This window comes from Podarcis vaucheri, assembly GCF_965113315.1.
Source record: "Podarcis vaucheri genome assembly, chromosome: 13".
In the NCBI taxonomy this organism is placed as follows: domain Eukaryota; kingdom Metazoa; phylum Chordata; class Lepidosauria; order Squamata; family Lacertidae; genus Podarcis; species Podarcis vaucheri.
The window spans coordinates 23,533,276-23,553,010 of NC_138751.1; positions in this window are offsets into that span (position 1 = coordinate 23,533,276).

The following is a 19,735-nucleotide window of genomic DNA, read 5'->3' on the forward strand; positions in this document are numbered from 1 at the left end:
CAGCTGTCACCCTGCCTCTACACCACCCAACACCCCAGCACTGAGTATTCAATATCTACTTTCAGAGTTTGTTAATTATTGTGATCAGAGAAAATCCACATGGGATTTGGCAATATGCATGAGGACAACCAATAATTTGTGATAATCAGAGTTTCCAAAGATGTCTCCTCAGTGTATTGCATTGTGCAAAACATTGCTTGTGGCTGATGAGTAGAATAAAGTATTCTTATTTTTAATCTAACTTAATAGATAAGCCTATCTGATTGTTATGACAGCTGGATTACTCTGAGTTTCTGGATTACTCTGCATTCTAGGGCAATATTCCGCTCTATTTCAAGGACTGTTATGGCAGTTTTATGATAGCATAACCCAACTTTGAGGTCATTTGGATGGATGAATTATTAGCTAAAGAGCAAAGAACATAAGGATAGCCTGCTGAATAGCAGGCACATGTAATCAACGGCACATGTAATCCAGCATCCTGTTCGGACAATGGCCAACCACATGCCTGGAAGAAACTAGCAAGTAGGATTCAATTGGAAGTGCACTCTCCCTTTCTGTAGCTTCCAGCAACTGATATTTAGAATCATTACTCACTCTGCCCATGAATGCAGAGCATAGCCATTTTGATTAGCAGCCATTGATAGTCTTATCCTCCAAAAATTGTCCAATTCTCTTTTAAAGGCATCCAAATTTGTGTTCATTGCTGCCTCCTAAGGTTGTATGTTCCAAAGTTCTAGATCGTTAATCTAGAGTTAGATAATTTATGTTAAAAAGCACAGATCCCAATACTCATCTTTGGGGGACACCATTTTTTTACTTCTGTTTATTTGGTGAACTCTCAATTTATTCCTACTATTTGCTTGCTGTAATTTAAGCAATTTGTAATCCACAAGAGGACCTCTCTTCTTATTCCTTGAAGTGTCCTTGACTTCTTTACAAAACAGTTAATTCATAGAACTGCCCATATTCATAAGATAATATAAAATAAGCCTGCTGGGTCAGGCCAATGGCCCTTCTAGTCCAGCGTCCTGTTCCCACCGTGGCCTACCAGATGCCTGAAGGAAACTCACAAGTGGGACTCAAGCACAAGAGCAGGCCCCAGCCCAGCCCACACCCTGCATGGTTTCAAGCAACAGGAGGCAGTGATAGCCAGTAACTTGAATGGCTCTAAAAGTGGATTAAACAACTTCATGGAGAATTAGGTGATCAAAATGGCCACTCGTCATGTCTATACACAGCCTCCAAGGTTGGAGGCAGTAAGGCTTCTCCAAACCAATTGCTGAAAAATGCAGGATGGGTGAAAGCTCTGGATAAGAGGAGACTGAGAGGAGATATGATAGCCATCCTTCAATATCTAAAGAGCTGTCACACAGAAGATGGAACAAGCTTGTTTTCTCCTACTCTGGAGGATAGGACAAAAATCAATGGCTTCAAGTTAAAAGAAAGGAGATTGCAACTAAGCATTACGAAGAACTTTCTGATGGTAAGAGATGTTTGACAGTGGGACAGACTGTGGTAACTGTGAATGTGCTGCTCAAGAAAGCCACATTGAACCCAAATTTCTGTAAAATCTATCAGCCAGTCACTAATACACTATTCCTAGTTGTGATGCATTCCAATGCCCCCTAAGCTTGGTGCCCGGTGTGGTGGATCCAGTAGTACTAACCTAAATCAACCTCTGAAGTCACACTCCAATAGCAATGGATCTCTTTGAACAGCAAAATCAGAGATACAGCTGAAATTACAATTAAAGAACATTTTTATATCAATCAATATAAAGTAAATAAATGTCATTTAAAATGTGGCCCATATAATTGAATGGATATGAGCTTTATGCAGTATGTTTCTTTGGTTGAGAAAAATAATGGGGAGAAATCTTGGGTGTTGTGTGTAATAAAATAGAAATAGAAAGAAATGAACTCGAAGGGAAGATACAAAAAATAATAATGCAGCTGGATTGGAAAGTATGGAAAGACTGAGAGGAGGGAGAAAAAAGTAAGGGATAAATTACCTGAAATAATAGGATAGCTCAGTCAGGTAGAGCATGAGACTCTTTATCTCAGGGTCATGGGTTTGAGCCTCATGTTGGACAAAAGATTCCTAAATTGCCCTTCCAGCTCTAAAATACTATGATTCTATGATGTCACAAAGTGACATGTGGAAGATAGAATCAGCATGATGAGGAGAAACGAAAAACAACAACATGCCAAACCAAGCCAAACCAAAATAACAAGCAAATACAAAGTGTAATACATAGAAGAAAGACTATATACATCTAGGGAGTCCTAGGCTCATTGCCTATAACTTCTTCAATGTTAGTTATGAGTAGGAAAATCTTTGAATTCTTGGTTCACTTTGATTGATAAATAAATAAGACATAAATATCAAAAGTAAATATTAACCTAAGACAAGAAATAGTGCTTAAAGTTGTTTTGTTACAAAGTTTAGATCTTAACAGTTGAGTAGCAAAGCATTCATAAGTCCAAAGTTCGATCAGTGACATTTAAGCTGAATAAGCTGCGAGTATAAGACCAATTGTTTTTGATGGTAGGAAGTTGTTTTGATTAGATGGTAGGAAGTTGTTTTGATTAGAACGTACTAGGCTTTTATACAGTTTCCTAAGATTATAGCATTATATCATACTGTTTTTCATGCCTTCCTAAGAATTAAATTTGTACAAGTTACTCAAAAGTAATTATGAATTTGCTTTGGATCTACATATGTGATTACAACAGGGGGAAGGAACCTATGGTTCTCTAGATGTGGATCGACTCAAACTCCCATCACCACCAGACAGTTTGTCAATCATCAGGGACTATGGGAATTGTAGTCTGGAGGGCCACAAATTCCTAGTCTCCCCATCCCTAGTCTACAACCACCACGATACGATACGATACGATACAATACGATACGATACGATACGATACGATACGATACAATACAATACAATACAATACAATACAATATCTTTATTGTCATTGTCCCATATAGACGAATAAAATTGAAAATCTACGTAAGGCAGTCAAAACCCCTAAAAACTCTGAAACCCCATTTTAAAATACAATATACTGTAGAGACTCCTTATGCTGCATTTGGAACCAGAATTGCATTTGCGTAGAAACTGATTCTCAGGCGGCTAATCCTGGTCTTTATAACCCTATACCTTCTTCCAGAAGGCAGAAGCTGAAAGAGATCATTTCCGGGGTGCGCACTATCCTGCACTATCTCTGTAGCTTTCTTATGGCACCTGACAGCATAGATTTGATCTAAGGTGGGAAGAGTACACCCAATTATTCTCCCTGCAGTCTTTACAACCCTGGACAGCATTTCCCGCTCCCCTGGCCGTGCAGCTCCCAAATCACACAGAGAGACCATAAGTTAATACGCTCTCCAAAGTACAATGGTAAAATGCCATCAACAGGCCCTTTGAGAGATTTTTTTCTCGGAGGATTCTCAGAAAAAATAACCTCTGCTGTGCTCTCTTCATCAGATCTTTGCTGTTTTCTCCCAAGGTTAGGTTATCTCTCAACTCCATTCCCAGAAATCGAAACACCGAGACCTGTTCCACGCACTTCCCCTCAATAATAAATAGCTGAATATTCAATTTACATTTCCTAAAGGCCACAATAATCTCTTTTGTTTTCTTTAAGTTAAGGAGTAAGTTGTTTTTCCTGCACCACTCCCCCAACTGCTCAATTTCCTTCCTATAGGCCGCCTCCCCCTCTCCAGCTGTGATTAAACCAACCACCATTGTATCATCTGCATTCCCTTCCATTACCTTTTCCTTAGTACTTATGATCTGACACAACACATGCAGAGGGGAAAAACATCCTTACGCAAATTCTTTCAGTTCATCTAGAAATTTTGTTGTAGGGTGTTCACTAAATGATATTTCTCCAAATATGCAGCCATACTGAGTAACAATTGCTCCAATGATTAGCTCACCTATCTCATAATATTGATATGGGAGCTGGAAACGATCTACCACAGCGCACATAACAGCATGTGGCTCACACTCAGTTTGAGGTACATGCAGTAACAATATGAGAAGAGGCAAAAGAAATACCACAATCATTGTGAGATACTTTGTTATACAGAATGCCTAGGTTCAATCTGTTATACACCACAAACCTTTTCAAAGGCTATAAAAAATTTGATAAAGGGAAACTCACAGACACTTAATATTAGCTTTCAGAGTGTTAATTATCGTGCTTGTGATTTCACATAAATCCATGTGGGAATTGGCAAGATGAATGATGACATTTAGCAATTTGTGATAATGAAAGTGTTCAAAGTTATCACCCACAAGTATTGCACTTTGTAAGACATCACTCATTGGCAGAAAATGGAAGGATTTTTTTAGAAAAAGTAAATTTAAGGGAAATATTGTAATCTGGTTTTGGATGGTTTTATGATGTTTTATGTCTGTTATTGTTATTTATTGTTTGTAAACAACTTATGGATTCATTTTGTCTCCAGCATCCCTGTCCAAAAAAATTGTAGTATCCTGGTGTGATGCTTTGTTGTTTGCTTCTTGACCTTGCTAAGGAATCACTGTATTTGGGACCAGGAAGGAATTTTATCTCCCAACAGATTGACCGGTCTTGTGGTTTTTGATTCCTTCACAGCTTTCATCACAACTTCAATAGTTAGGCATTAGGTAGAATTCATGATATTTAATTGGAAGAATTGTATGGTTGTGCCTTCCCCTTCCAGGAATTGGGGTTTTTCATTAAAAGGATCCATGGAAATGTGTTTTGTCCATAAGCCCCAAAACAGTGGTTTCGGTGGTCTGCTACTATTTGATATAATTCCTAGGGCAATTCTGTCCTGGAAGTGACTCCCCTCCCCCGAGAAGAAGTCAGCAGACGTACTCTGTAGATAATCAACCAATGCCTGAGTCAAAATCACTTACACATGTAATCAATAAAGTTTTGGCCTGTTTTGATTCAATAATGTAGTCCTATGTATTCAGTAAAAACACTGGGAGGCAATGATAGGAAGCCTTACTGTATCTGAACATGCAATATATGCCACAAACCTCTACATTCAGACCTATAGACAAGAGAGAACATGACCCTCAGAGAAAAATGTATACCCTACTCTTCCATTTAAGGGGAGTAGGCAGATTTGGAATATCATACTAAATAAGAAAAAAAAATGTAGAATATTGAGGATCGCAGAAGCATGTTTCTTGAAAAGGCCAAGTTATTTAACATGTTTTCAGGGGTACTTTTGAATAGTCATTTCAATGGAATAATACATAAAAAGCAAAACAATTTAATTCCTAAGCATTTCTACGTATAAGCTGCTCTCTGCTGTTCAACGAAGGCCTCAGGATAATTATGTAGCATTTGGGGGCAAAGATACAACCCAGTAACCCAGCACTGGAGGCCAAGATGGAGAAGATCTCCACAGCCACCATGTATTTCCCCTTTGTGCTCAGGTAAGAAGGAACAAAGGACAACCAAACACTGCAAAATACCAGCATGCTGAAAGTGATGAACTTGGCTTCATTGAAGCTATCTGGCAACTTTCTGGCCTGAAAAGCGACTGCGAAGCTAACAATGGCAAGAAATCCCAAGTATCCCAGAACACAATAAAACATTGTGACTGATCCTTCACTGCATTCCACTATGATTTCTTCCATGAGAGAATACGTGTCCAAATGTGGGAATGGAGGAGCAGTGCATAGCCACACAACACAAATGATAGCTTCAATAATGGAGCAGCTAAATACAACAGAATTGGCCAGACTTTTCCCCACCCATTTCCTCATCCTCGATCCTGGCTTGGTGGCCATGAAAGCCAGGACCACAGTGACAGTTTTTGCCAAAACACAAGAAACAGCCATGGAGAAGATAATGCCAAAGGCAGTTTGTCGTAAACAGCAAGTCACTGTTTGAGGGCAGCCAATGAATAGCAAAGAGCAGAGGAAAGAGAGCAAGAGGGAGATGAGTAGAGTGTAGGTGAGATTCCGATTGTTGGCTTTGACAATGGGAGTGTCCTTGTGCTTGATGAAAACTTCTAGCACCAAAGCTGTGATTACAGAAGAAGACAAAATCAGAAAGGTTAAAATGATTCCCAAAGGTTCTGTGAAAGACAGGAAGTTTAGGACTTTAGGAAGACATTGATCTCTGTTGCTGTTTGGAAATTGGCCTTTGGGGCATTGGAAACAGTAATCCATATCTGAAAAATGAAGCAAATTTTCTCTTAGTTCCTCACTATTCAGTGGAAGACAGCCTTTGCTGTGTTCAATGCAATACAGGGATGGGTACTTAACTATTATTATTTCAAAGAACACTTTCCAAGCAAACTAATTTTGACACCCACCCACTCTTAACGCTGATTTCATATTAAAGAGAGTGCCATGAAAACTCATATGGGAACATAAAGACTTTGGGGACTGGAGGACTAGGAATGGTTAAGTCAGTCTATTTCCAGTCCTCATCACTTTATCATGTGTGTTTACCAAAAGATTATTTTGTGTGTCTTCAGAAACCACCATATATTTATAAAATAAGAGCTGTACAACAATGTGCATTTCAATTATCCCTGAAAAATCCTACTCTTTAAAAATACTTCCCCCGCTCTCAAATGCATATTTTCATGTATATTTTGTTATATTTTTGAGCCAAGGTCTGCTGCCGAAGATAGTGGAAGTGTAAAAGCTGATGAATAACAGCCCAATGAACAGCCCAATGATGATGAAATATAACACAATCTTTGGAGTCCCTCCAAAGTGAGACAACTCTGTTTTAAAGCAGTCCAAACAAAAGTGGGCCCTTCTAAAGTTTTGCTTTATTTTAGTCCAAGTTTATTTTTCATTTTTGAAACATCTACTGTCAAATGCTACATAAAAGTACAATACAAGGAAGTGGGGAGCAGAGGGGGTGTAGTTATATGACTCAGAGATCTACGTTTCAGCCATGGAATGACTTTTCCAGAATTCAGAATTTCCTTAGACAATACCATGTCATAGCCTTGCTAAGTGTTCTCTTTCCACAAGAGATAACAAAGATTACCATAGCTTGTGCTTTATAAAAACAGGTTTATGGAGTTATGTCTATCTGGTGTAACATGTATGGAATCTGCCTCGTAACTTGATGATCATAATCTGTTTTCTGTTTTGTAGAGCTGAAAGTAAATCTATTGAAAGATGCAGTGCATTACTTATACATTAGACATTGTGTGCCCTTACCTATTTGGTTTGAAATCTTCCCATATGGGCACAGAGTACAATCATAGCAACAAAATGGCTGCCCTTCCTTCTTTTTTCTGCTGTATCCTGGATAGCAGTAGTCATTACACACAGCAAGCGGCTGTGCCTTTTGATAAGAAGAGGAGAAAAACAAATTGCTGTTGTATTCAAGTACTCTATGGTGGTGTAAAGAAATTTGTTTATAATAGAAGTGAGGTTTCTAAGGCTGCCATTCTATACACATTTAATTCTTTTACAGCACTTCACTGTAAGTCAATGGAAAGTTTCTAACCTTGCTAATTATTGGAAAAAGGAATTCAGGAAAAGGCTTCAGGTTGCAAAGGCATCTTGTCATAAATAACTTTCATATTTAGTGAGATTTCAATCATGGCTAGAATGGCTGTCTAGCATGAGAAAAGTTGTTTTAACCCATTTTAACTCATATTTCAATAAAATATAGAAAAATATGATTTAACTTTTAGACAAAGGAAGCAGAATAGTAGGGAATAGCTAGAATCAATGATAGACAGTCTATCAAACCCATATCCCTGCTGGACTCCTGTCAGCTGGTCAGAAGGTACGGGGACAACATTTAGTTTTGTTTTTCTTTGGTATTCCATAAGCTTTTTCTTGTCTGCTGTTTTGATTTCCCCTCTCATTGATCACCACCATAGGGGAAAGTTTAAATATTGAACTCTTTCCCTGTTGATATTTTCTGCAATAACTATGTTTGAATCCCACCTGATTAAATGTGTTGTGCCATGTGATAGCCTTATCATTGATTGTGAAGTCTTGATCCATCATTCCTACTTTCACACTTGCAAACGATTGGTTTGGGAAAGCAACCCAGTTTATTATGTCAAATCCAGCTGCTAATTCACCCTTCTCATTCAAAGACACTTTATCACCAGCACTATTGTTAAATATGATGCTTCTGAGGAAAGGATGAATCTTGAATGAAAACAATCAAAGGCAGATTTTACAAAATAATAAAAAAGGAACAAGATCATTCTAATATATCATTCTAATTTTAATAAGCTCCAGTCCCTGACTATACAGCTAGTGACCAGTTTAGGCATGTCTGAGATGTGCATGGCCACACGAGTGTGCATCACACCAATCCCAGAAATAACCTGAAAATGTCATGAAAATATCACAAAAGGGGGCAGAATGGAGTGGAATGGGGTGTCCTTATGTTTGCTGCCTGTAAACATGGTCATTCCTGAAATCATTAGGTGTCAATGACAATAACAATAACAGGGTATTATATTTGATCATAATAATTCACAGAGTAAAATCAATGAACAACGGATTAGGTCCAGAGTAAGACCTTTTGTAGGGTAGATCAGCATTACAGAAACCAAGGTAGATGCAAAAAAGAGGAAGAATGGTTCTGTGAGATCACTTGCTGAATGGATGCAGAATCTATGACCCTTCTGATTTTTATTTTTATTTTTTTGAGCTATGACTCTTATCATTTGTGACCATTCATCTTGCTTTCTTGGGCTGAGGAGAGTTAGAGTCAAGTAACCTCTGGACGGCTCTAAATCAGCCATTGTTAACTGTGAATCCGTGTTCAAGAAAAAACAAACATTTCTTAGGTATGCTCTGAATTGTGTGCCATCATACACTAAACTGGCTATTAGAAGAGTACTCTTTATTTGAAACATTACCTGCCAAGATTGCAGATTTGAAAAATCCAATCTAGCTCTGTCCTGCATTGCTCTGTGTTTTGACCTGGATGAGTACATCTTATGTAAACTATGTGCTATGGCATGGACTGCATTGTAGATGCTGTAGCTTTGGCCAGTCATACTCATCTCAAAGAGTGTCCCAGGGAGGCTATCCAGCTTCTCTTCACCAGTGCAACTATCAGACGTTTGCTTGACCTCCTTAGAACCAGAAAACGAGCAACTGAAAGCCTGTTCCCAGAAGATCCTAATAAAATCATCTCCTTTTACTGAGTTTGGTTGTAGGTGATGAAGGAATTTTCTGAACCCTGGCACTGCATTTGAATGTATTGCAAAACTCAAGGTACCATCAAAAACTTGTATATCAATAGCCCTGAGCATTATATCCAATGAGAAATCCCACTGAGCTGTAATAAGCCATACTTTGCCTACTGATGTCTCTGTAATGCTTTTCAATGTAACATATAAATATATTGTCCATGTCAAACATGTTATGGTGGGATTTTCTGCGTTTACGATCAGTACTTTGATCTTAGAGTTGGATAGATAACAAGCCCTTTTCAGAATGGAATCAAATGAAAGCTTCTCTATAGCCTGAGATACAGGTGGAGTTTTTTCATTGAGGGCTATGCAGATTCCATGCTGCAAAAGCATTGGCATCAATGTCTTTACAAACTGGTCTCCATTATCGTCATCCATTGTAAGGATCCCAACCCATGTCCATTGGAAATGCAGAAGAAGCTGGACAATCCCTGTATACTGATATTCTTCACTCGGCACCATTCGATAGAATGAAGGCAACTGGTTTTTAACATCCATCACTGGAGCAATTATACAATAGGCAAGCTAAGCGAAAGGAGGAAAATCTTTAAAAATCAACACAATAGTAAAATTACATAAATAAGGTCATGTGAAATGGCAACCCAGCATAAAACCCTATGTTAAAGTCTTGATTTCCCTCTGCCAGCAGCTGGAACAGCTCAATGGGGTTTGGATCTACTGCAACCTTACACCAGCTTAATCTACACAGGCTTCCTTTAAACCAGCTTTTTTGCAATGTATAATATGGTTCTGTGTTGTACTTGAGCGCTGTAGAAAGTACTTCATATACCTTTAACATTGTGTCTCAGTTCCCACACTACTGAATGGAATAAGTATTAATCATGCCACTTACAGAAATATTTTAAACTAGGAAAATATCCAGGACTTCAAGTCTCTAAATGACTCCATTATTTTTGGATGAAGATATCACATTTCCCTGTTAAGAAAGTATTGTAAACATAGAGAACCTGTAGCCTTCAAGGTGTTATAGGATTCTAGCCCTAGACGCCTAAGGCAAGTCTTGGGACTTCATTTCTCACCCCTTAACAGTTTTTCTGATTGTAATCTGACTTGGTGAATTCCCACACCTGCCCACCCAAATCTGACCATTTTATTTGGCAGGTGATTTCAAAATATCTCACTATTTCCAGCTAAATGTACAATAGATTAAAAAACACAATTATCTATTTCTCTCACGGGCTTATAGTTGCTTACAAAAAAGAAAACAAATGGAGACAACAGACATTGAGTTTTAAGCTAAATAGTAAAAGAATAAATATTACATTACACTAGGTTAAGGTGTATGACACATGCATGTTACCTGTGGAATCTTGTAGATGCCTAACAGAGTAGCCATGTAAAGGGATATTTCAGAGTCAAGTCCCCCAATGACAGCTATCAAATTCTTTTGCTTATCACATTTGAAGTTCGGGATAATCTTTTCCTGGCTGGAAAGAAGCTTCAGGGTGTTCTGATGAGTCATCCTTGCATTGATATAACTGTCGTATATGTGGAAGCCAAAGGTTGCATTCAGTAAGATTTGGGAGTTTTCATTGATCTCCTTGATGGCGAACACTGAGGACAGAACATGCTGGTAATACTTAGGCCTTGCTCTAAAGGAAGAGTTATGTTATGTTTAAGACATATATTGAGCCATCAACTATCAGTTCATTTCAGTACATTCAAAAATACACGAAATGCATACTATATAACATCTTACTCTTTTTATTTCAGAAGGAACATAAAGGACATGGCACTTATTTCTGCATTAAATTAATCATTCCAAGTAGCCTTTAAATTTGGTTGGTTTGATTCATCTTGATTTATAACTGCATGTACAAAAATCCAGGGACCCTGTCAAATCAGGTAGTAAACCCATATATGAAGCCTTTCTGATTAAAAAAAATGGAAGATTATAAAGACTGCTAAAATACAATGCAAATTAACAAAACACAGCATAATCCAGCATAATGACAAAAACAGACCATGGATTAATTTTAGGAGTGTGCAGCCACACAAATATGGGGTGGCTGCATCCCTACACAGTTTGAGCTGCAATGCCAACAAAGTAACCCAAGTTGGATAAGGGCCACCACAATGCTTTGTACTGCTGTGTCACTGTGGTTTTCTGTGCAATATATTGGTATGCTTGTGTCCCTTTACTCTATGTCCTTGGACCATTGGATCCTTCCTATTATTTTAAAAATAAGAGGGGGGCAGCAGAGTTTTTCTTTTCTTTTTTCTTTGTAAAAAGTAAAAGGACTTTGCAGGCAGCATTAAGTAGAGTATCACTGAGAAACGCCTAATGAAGGATGTTTCCTCCCCAAATAAGCAAGTGATTTGAAAGCTAAGATGGCTAATATTTCCTCTTCTTCTACTACTTCCATCACTACTTCTTAATGTATAAACAAGAATACACACCACTCAGAGTGAGCTGGGAGGGTAGGAGTCTATTGAAGAAATGCTAAGCAAATAACGTAGAAGAGAGTATGCTGGGTTGTAAGAAACCTGCTAATTATCATCTGCACTTAGCTTTTTGATCATGACAGTGGTTATAGTATAATCAGTGCTTTTTTCTCTATAAACATTTGTGCCGCTACTCACCACAAAGTTGTTACAGTAAGTTCCATACCTTTTAACAATAAAAAGAGGTGCTGGTACTGCATACCATTGAGTACCCCCTGGGAGGGGGAAGCACTGCATATAATCTGCATGTTGCTGTTCTGATCTGTTCTAGCACATGTAGAAGGAAAGAAAATTCCCTTACATAAGTCGATCAATATCCTTTATTGTGGGGATTTTTTTGAAACCTATTTCTTCGAATATGAAGGCATACTGAGTTGCAATTGTTCCAATGGTAAAGTCACCAGTCTGATAATACTGATGTGAGAGCTGGAAGGGTTCACTCAAGCTACACATAGCAGTGTATACCTTGCACACCTTTTGAGGGAACCACAAACTGAGCCCTAGCAAAAGAAATATCCTAGTCATCTTTGACCACTTCTTGGCAAGGAATATCCAGCTTTTATCAATAATCCAGAAGCAGCTTGGTGCAAACACCTTTTGTCTAGAGTTCTAAATACTTATGATACATGGAATTTCCCTGCAGCCCTTCATATTTTCTAGGATATTTTACAACAGCCTTCAGTCTGGGCTGTTAATTCACACGGGGTTTGGCAAAATGGCTGAAACCAAGTGAATAGTTATAATTAAAGGGTCTGTCTCCCAAGAGAATTGCATTGTTCAAGATACCTTTTGCAGCAAAAGAACCAAAGAAAACATGTTTATTGAATTTCAGCATAGTTTACAGACAATCTTATATTGCAATTATGACAACTGAGTTTTAATTCAAGCCGGAATTTTGCATTATATGCCAATGTATTTCCAGTAATATCTTAAACTAATGTTGTGACGTTATAATTCAACTAGAGAACTCAAGAAGGGGAAGGGGAAAATGTGGATAACTGAAAGGCAATGTTGTGGGATAATTATCATAAGGACAGAGAATAATCTGTGTAAAGCCCTGTTCATGCATTCTGAAGAAATTATAGTTACAATGTTACATGTTGTAATAAAATAAAACCAAGAGTTACTGAGAAAAGATATTCTTGTTTTATATAAATTTGGATGGATGACAGCTCTTCTGTATTAGCTGGGAGATTACAGGTCTGTGAATGTGGGCCTGCACAGAAATTTTTGATGAAGAATTATATATGTTTTACTAAATAAATTAAGTGCACAATGCATTAGTTAGCTAATGTAACTTCAAACTGATACAATTAATTTCATTAATCCAGGAATGGTGGATGGGAGGCATCGGTTACAGACACATTTTCATTGACATGACAAAAGCATCTCTGTCCATGCCACTTCAATGTACTAAAAACCTTAATAAAAGGTTCCTCCCAAGTTTCCCAGTACTTCCCCTTCATTGATCAGTTCCTCTCTATTGGTGAGGACTAGCGCCAAGATAAATGATTGCCTTGTTGCTGCTTCTACCATTTGGGAAATGAAATTGTCAGTGAGCCAATGGAGGAATTGGTTAGACCTTATATTCTTCGCAGAGTTTGAGTTCCAACAGATATCAGGGTAGTTAATATCTCCCGTAACCACTATCTCTCTCCTTTTCAAATGTTTCATAATCTGCTTTAAGAAGACATCATCCAAGTCTTCAGTCTAACTTGGCACTCTATAACAGACACCCATAGTAAGTTACAGGTAGGTAGCCGTGTTGGTCTGCCATTGTCGAAACAAACAAACAAAAAATTCCTTCCAGTAGCACCTTAGAGACCAACTAAATTTGTTATTGGTATGAGCTATCGTGTGCATGCACACTTCTTCAGATACACTGAAGTACACTGTGTATCTGAAGAAGTGTGCATGCACACAAAAGCTCATACCAATAACAAATTTAGTTGGTCTCTAAGGTGCTACTGGAAGGATTTTTTGTTTGTTTGTTTCGACCCACAGTAAGGTCACTGTTGTTTCTTTCTCCCATAATTTTTACCCATATACTCTCAATCTGCCTTGCATGATCCAGGTCATGCATCTCTTCATAATTGTACATCTCATTTGCATATAATGCTACTCTTCCTTCCTGTTTGGTCTGTTCCTTTTGAAGAGGTTATGCCCTCAGTTCCAACATCCCAGTTATCAATCTCATCCCACCAGGTTTCAGTAATGTCTACCAGGTCATACTTGCCATGTTTGTTTATTTCCCATACTCTGTGCAAGAAGACAACAGAAACCACGAGTCATTCCCTCCAGCTGCTTCTTTCATGTAGTTTCTTGCTCTTTAGCGGTTTCTGGAGCACCACATCAGTTTCCTTCTTTTCTCTGTAATTTGTCTCCTTCCCTCCTCCCTCTAGTTTAAAACTCTCCAAAACAGGTTTGTGAGACTCTTAGCAAGCACATTGTTGCCAAATGCTGTGAGGTGCAGGCCATCTCTTGCCAAAAGTCCTTCCTCAAGGAAGCTGAGACCATGGTCCAAGAACTTCTTGGTGCAGCCAGTGGTTACTTCCAGTATTTTTGACTCTCTTCCTGTAAAAACCACCTGTACCCTAAGTCCCTTCAGCTTCCAGCCCAGAGTGACATAGTCCTGAGTTACATGTTGATGGCCTTGTCTGGAAGTATATTTGTAGAGTCAACATAGTAAACTGTGATCGTACCTGTTTTGGGATAGAAGTATTGTACCACTTCACCCTGCCCCAATATCGGACTAAGAATGCCACCCAATGCCTTATCCACCATTCAAGACAGCTCCTTTGCCATCTCGCCGCCAAACCAGCCTACAGCTGCAACCAATTTTGATGCCTCTACATAGGTCATTCAGCCAACACTCATTTTCTGCAAGAGAAAAGATTGACTGATTTTCAGACCAATGGGTGGCAGGATATCCCAGCCACCTCTGCAGCTGGCTGGGGATTTTCCCCAGTTTCTGGCCTTGTGATGAGGAGGCCTTTGTACTGTGAGGCTGGTGGTCTGACATGATAAGCCGCAACTAGTGCCCACCCGGATGCTGGGTAAGAAGCCAATATGAGAGATCCAGAAGCAGATTATAGGTAAGGAAAATAAATCTAAAATGAGGAAAATGCAACCAATACACAATGATATGTATTCAGTATGCAATTCTAATCAGTCTAAATGCAACTTTAAAAAATGTCAGAAGCTTACAGTTTTTGGAACGTACCATTACTTTTATCAAAAATATATAGTTCTAATGACCTAATTTAGTGCATGTTATGCAGAGAACAAAATATCTCCTTACATAAGTTCAGCTGCAAACTTTCTTCCGGGATGTGAGTTGAAAGGTATTTCATCAAATACACAGCCAAACTGTGAAGCAATCACTCCAATAATGAAGTCCCCTGTTTGATAATACCTGTGTGGGATATGGAGCAAATCAGTCATGGTACACATAACAGAATGTACAGTATACACAGCCTGAGACAACTTTAGCCACAGTGAAAGCAGCAGCAGCAGCAGCAGAAATATCCATGCCATCTTGGGGTAATGTTTGTCATATAAGTGCCAGTTTCTACCTGAAATTCACAATCAGCCAGGTTAAAATGCCCTCCAATTCAATGGCTCTGGGTTTTGCTTTTGTTTTGGTAAAGTGATCCTGCTGAAATTCAAATTGGGGCAGCCCTGCTTGTTTGGAGCTTCTCACCCCCTTCTGAATAGCACAGAGATACCTTATGTAAGTTTTTTGACTGCACTATTGATATCTGTTGCCTCAGATAATCCACATAGGATTTGAAAGGAGGAGGGATAAATCCTAGCAATCTGAGATGATTACAGGGTTCAAAATCTTAGCCTTGATCATTGTTATGTGCAAAATAACAGAGCAAAATGATTATATGTGTTTGTCAGATTTCACTGGAACTGAGTGGGCTGTGTTTGTTGTGTAGAGATTATTCAGGCCCATAGTAAAAATGGTAGACAAATATTAAAGCTTTGGGTTTAACTTTTACTTTAATATAATCACACAAATAAAAGTTAGTTACATTGGTGTCTTATATTGTGTCTTTTTGTTTGCAATTTTAACCAGATCTGTTAATGAATTTCAGTAATGCTGTATATTCATATTCAGTTGGATCTCATACATTCAACAGCTTTAGTTGTTCTGTTAATATTTATTACTTCATTCCGATTATCAGGCAGCAGTCTACTTCTTTCAGTACACTTATTTCTTGATAGAAGTAGGAACATATCAACATCTCTTACCCTCATATTTATCCAGGAAACAGCAGTAACATTGGGTTGAAACACTATTGCTGGTTGTTATTTTTTACAGATCGAGAGAGAGAGAGAATTTCAAGCCAAATCTTCCCCCAGTAGTCAAAATATATTTGTGCTCATGTTATCTGTTTTGCATTGAGCTTATGGCAGTTCCACTGATGGCAGGACCTCACTCCACTCTCCTACATATGTTTTATAAGACTGACATAGGTGCTGTACTTTGGAATTCAGATTTTTTTTTTAAATAAAAAATTGTTGATGTGGTATAGAGCTTAAGTAATTTGGAAAGCCACTCAATGTTGCTCGTGCGGAAGTTATATTAGCATATGCATATTTTTGTTATCTTTTTTCAAAAACAAATGCAAAGTCAATTATAAGGATCTCAATTATTAGTAAATGTATTCTAATTTCTCTTAATTAGATTATTTTTACTTTTCAAATCAGACCTCAGGATAATTCTGTAGCATTTAGGGGTAAAAATGCAACCCACTAACCCAGCACTGAAGGCCAAGATAGAGAAGATCTCTACAGCCACCATGTGCTTCCCTTTGATGCTTGTGCCTTAGGTATATAATGAAGGCACCAGGAGAGCCCTCCTGGGGAGAGCATTCCACAAACATGAAGCCACCACACCTCCCTCCAGCTCATGACTTGCTAATCATGTTGCATAACTCCCAACTAACATTCTAAATGTTCCCTTCCCTAAACACAGATACTGTCTTTTAAACTATAATCCCAGCTGGGGAAGGAGGAAACCAACATATGATTTTATGATTCCATAATTTGCAAATGAGATTTGCTATTTTTAAAAAGTCTGAAGTACATTATTCCAAAAGACAAAATTAATTAGAAAGAGATGTAATATCAAAAGTTTATTGAACAGGAAAAGAAGTGCTTGTTTATGTATTTCTTCCAGGAAGCATCATAATTTAGATTCATAAAAATTATGTAATAAAAATTAATTGGCAAAAAAATAATAATCTGAAATTAGTAGATCATTACCAATTCCTCCTAAATAAGTGGTCTTTTATGTTCAAGTTAGGTTTCAGGATAATTATGTAACATTTAGGGGCAAAGATGCAACCCAGTAATCCAGCACTGGAGGCTAAGATGGAGAAGATCTCTACAGCCACCATGTGCTTCCCTTTGGTGCTCAAGTAAGAGGGCACAAAGGACAACCAAACACTGCAAAACACCAACATGCTGAAAGTGATGAACTTGGATTCATTAAAACTGTCTGGCAACTTCCTGGCATGGAAAGCCATGGTGAAACTCACAAAGGCCAGGAGACCCAGGTAACCAAGGACACAATAAAACATTGTGGCAGACCCCTCATTGCATTCAACTACAATTTCTTCAGTCAGAGAGTGAAAGTCAAAATCTGGGAATGGTGGAGCTGTGCATATCCATACAGCACAAATACTCATTTGAATAAAGGAGGAACCAAGAAGAATGAAATATGTAAATCTTTTCCCCACCCATCTTCTCATTGTGGAACCTGGCTTGGTGGCCACGAAAGCCAGAATCACAGTGGTTGTTTTGGCCAATATGCATGAAACAGCCACTGAAAATATGATACCAAAAGCAGCTTGTCGTAAGTAGCATGTCACTATGTGCGGCCACCCAATGAAAAGGAAGGAGCAGAGGAAGCAGAGCAATAAGGAAATGAGGAGAGAGTAGGTGAGTTCCCGGTTGTTTGCTTTGACGATGGGAGTGTCTTGATGCTTAGTAAAGATTCCAAGTATGAAAGCTGTGATCAGAGAAAAACACAGAGCCAAGAAAGCTAAAGTGAGCCCTAAAGGTTCTGAGAAAGAAAGGAAATTGAAGGCCCTTTGAATGCATTGATCTTGGTCTTTGTTTGGAAATTGATTTTCTGGGCATTTGAAACAATTGTCCATATCTGAAAAAATGAAATAAAAGAGGCATTAATAGTCACAAGCATTTGCCATTTTTTTCTTCTTCTTTTGACATTTATTGCCCAAGTGCAAAATGAAGTGAATGCATCCATTTCCAATTTCTGCTCTGTTGTTCAGATCTGTCTTTGTTTGTTTGTTTCAGTTAGTCAAGACACAAACATGAACTATAGGAAAGCAGAATATATATATATTATGTAAGTGAAAATCAGTTAAATACCCTAGACATTTTATAAAATAAACTAAAAAACGTAGTGGGTATCTGTAATGTAGAATGCAATTTCGAGACAAAGACCAAGGACACAACCCTATACTCACTTACTTTGGAGTTGGTTCCTTTGAGTAAACATGTCTAGGATTACATCCCCAAAAGCTTGAGATTGGAGTTTGGGCTTTGTAAGCTAACACCACTTTGGGTTACTGACTGCTATTCTCTGCAGACCTGCTATGGGGCAATTAATATTGCTTTGAATAAATTGCTTTCACAAATGCACAACTTGTATATTTTCTGTGTTCTACAATAGCAACACTGAGACTAATTGGACATGGACAACCAGTGCTCCTACCCCGTGGACTAGAAGTAAGTTAGAAGGCAAGCAGGTGGGGGCTGACTAAGGGCAAAGTGAGGTTGGTAGGGTAGTACCCTATTGATTGTAATTTACCAGCCTCCACTATTTTCAAAGTTGAAAAGAGGTGTTTGAAAGTGGCTGCAGAGTGCAGAACAAATGTTCAGTAAAAATAAAAACACATCCATTATCCAAACCTAGCTCACAGTGAAAAAGTAATTTAAATGCTGGAGCCACCAACATCCTGAATGATAGTCAAGGGAAATGGAAAGTACTCTGACAATGTGAAAGAAAAACTTGAACCTCTTTTACATGGGAATATATGAAATATAAGATGGAGTATCTTATACCACTGCACATGATGTCTCCTACCCTTTTGGTTTGAAATCATCCCATCTGGACATGGAGCACAGTCATAGCAACAAAATGGCTTCCCCTCCTTCTTTTCTCTCACATAGCCCAGATGGCAGCGGTCATTACACAAAGCAAAGGGTGGCACCTATTCATAAAAAGATGATAATGTGTGTTTTTAGCTTTTAAACAAAGCAGTCAACAACAATGTTTCTGGCCTTGAAAAGTGGTATTGGGACTGATGGGAAGAAATCATGAATTATACAGTAGGCAAATGAGTAGAATCCTGGAAAATTATTGATTGGAAAAGTAACTAATACTAAAAATGGTGGTGTCATTTTGGGTGAAAGTGTGTGGAATTTCCCCCCTAGATTCCCCAGAAAAGGGAGGCAGAGGACTTGCAAGTGTTCAAGTTTCCTTTAGGCTACATATTTACATTGTTTATAACAAGGCTAAAATTATAAATATTTCATTGTATTCATAGTATAAATGGAAACTGGTGTTCCAATTATCATAACATTTGTTAAGATCTAACCAAGTGATAGCAAAGAGTCCTGATTTGGGATGATGAATAAATTTAATTTGTATTGAAAATTAAATTCACTTCTCACACAGCAATCCTTAGAAATTTGCACTTCTCTGAATTTTGCAGTGCAGTTTCACAGGACATAACCTATGTACAAAAAGACATATACCAATGTAAATTCTGTATATAAATGCAACATTAGTGAAGATAACATTAAAGTGCATGGCATTTTGGAAATTTGTTTCCAAAATATTTCTACTGGCAAGAATGCACATATGCATATTAATACAAATTTGTTTATAAACTCTTTTCCTGAGAAAATTTTTAAAGCAAACTGAATGAAAATGAGGAGAATTGAACTCAAGATTGGAGATATGAGATATTGAGGAAAAACAAAATTGCCATATTTCTTCATCCCTATT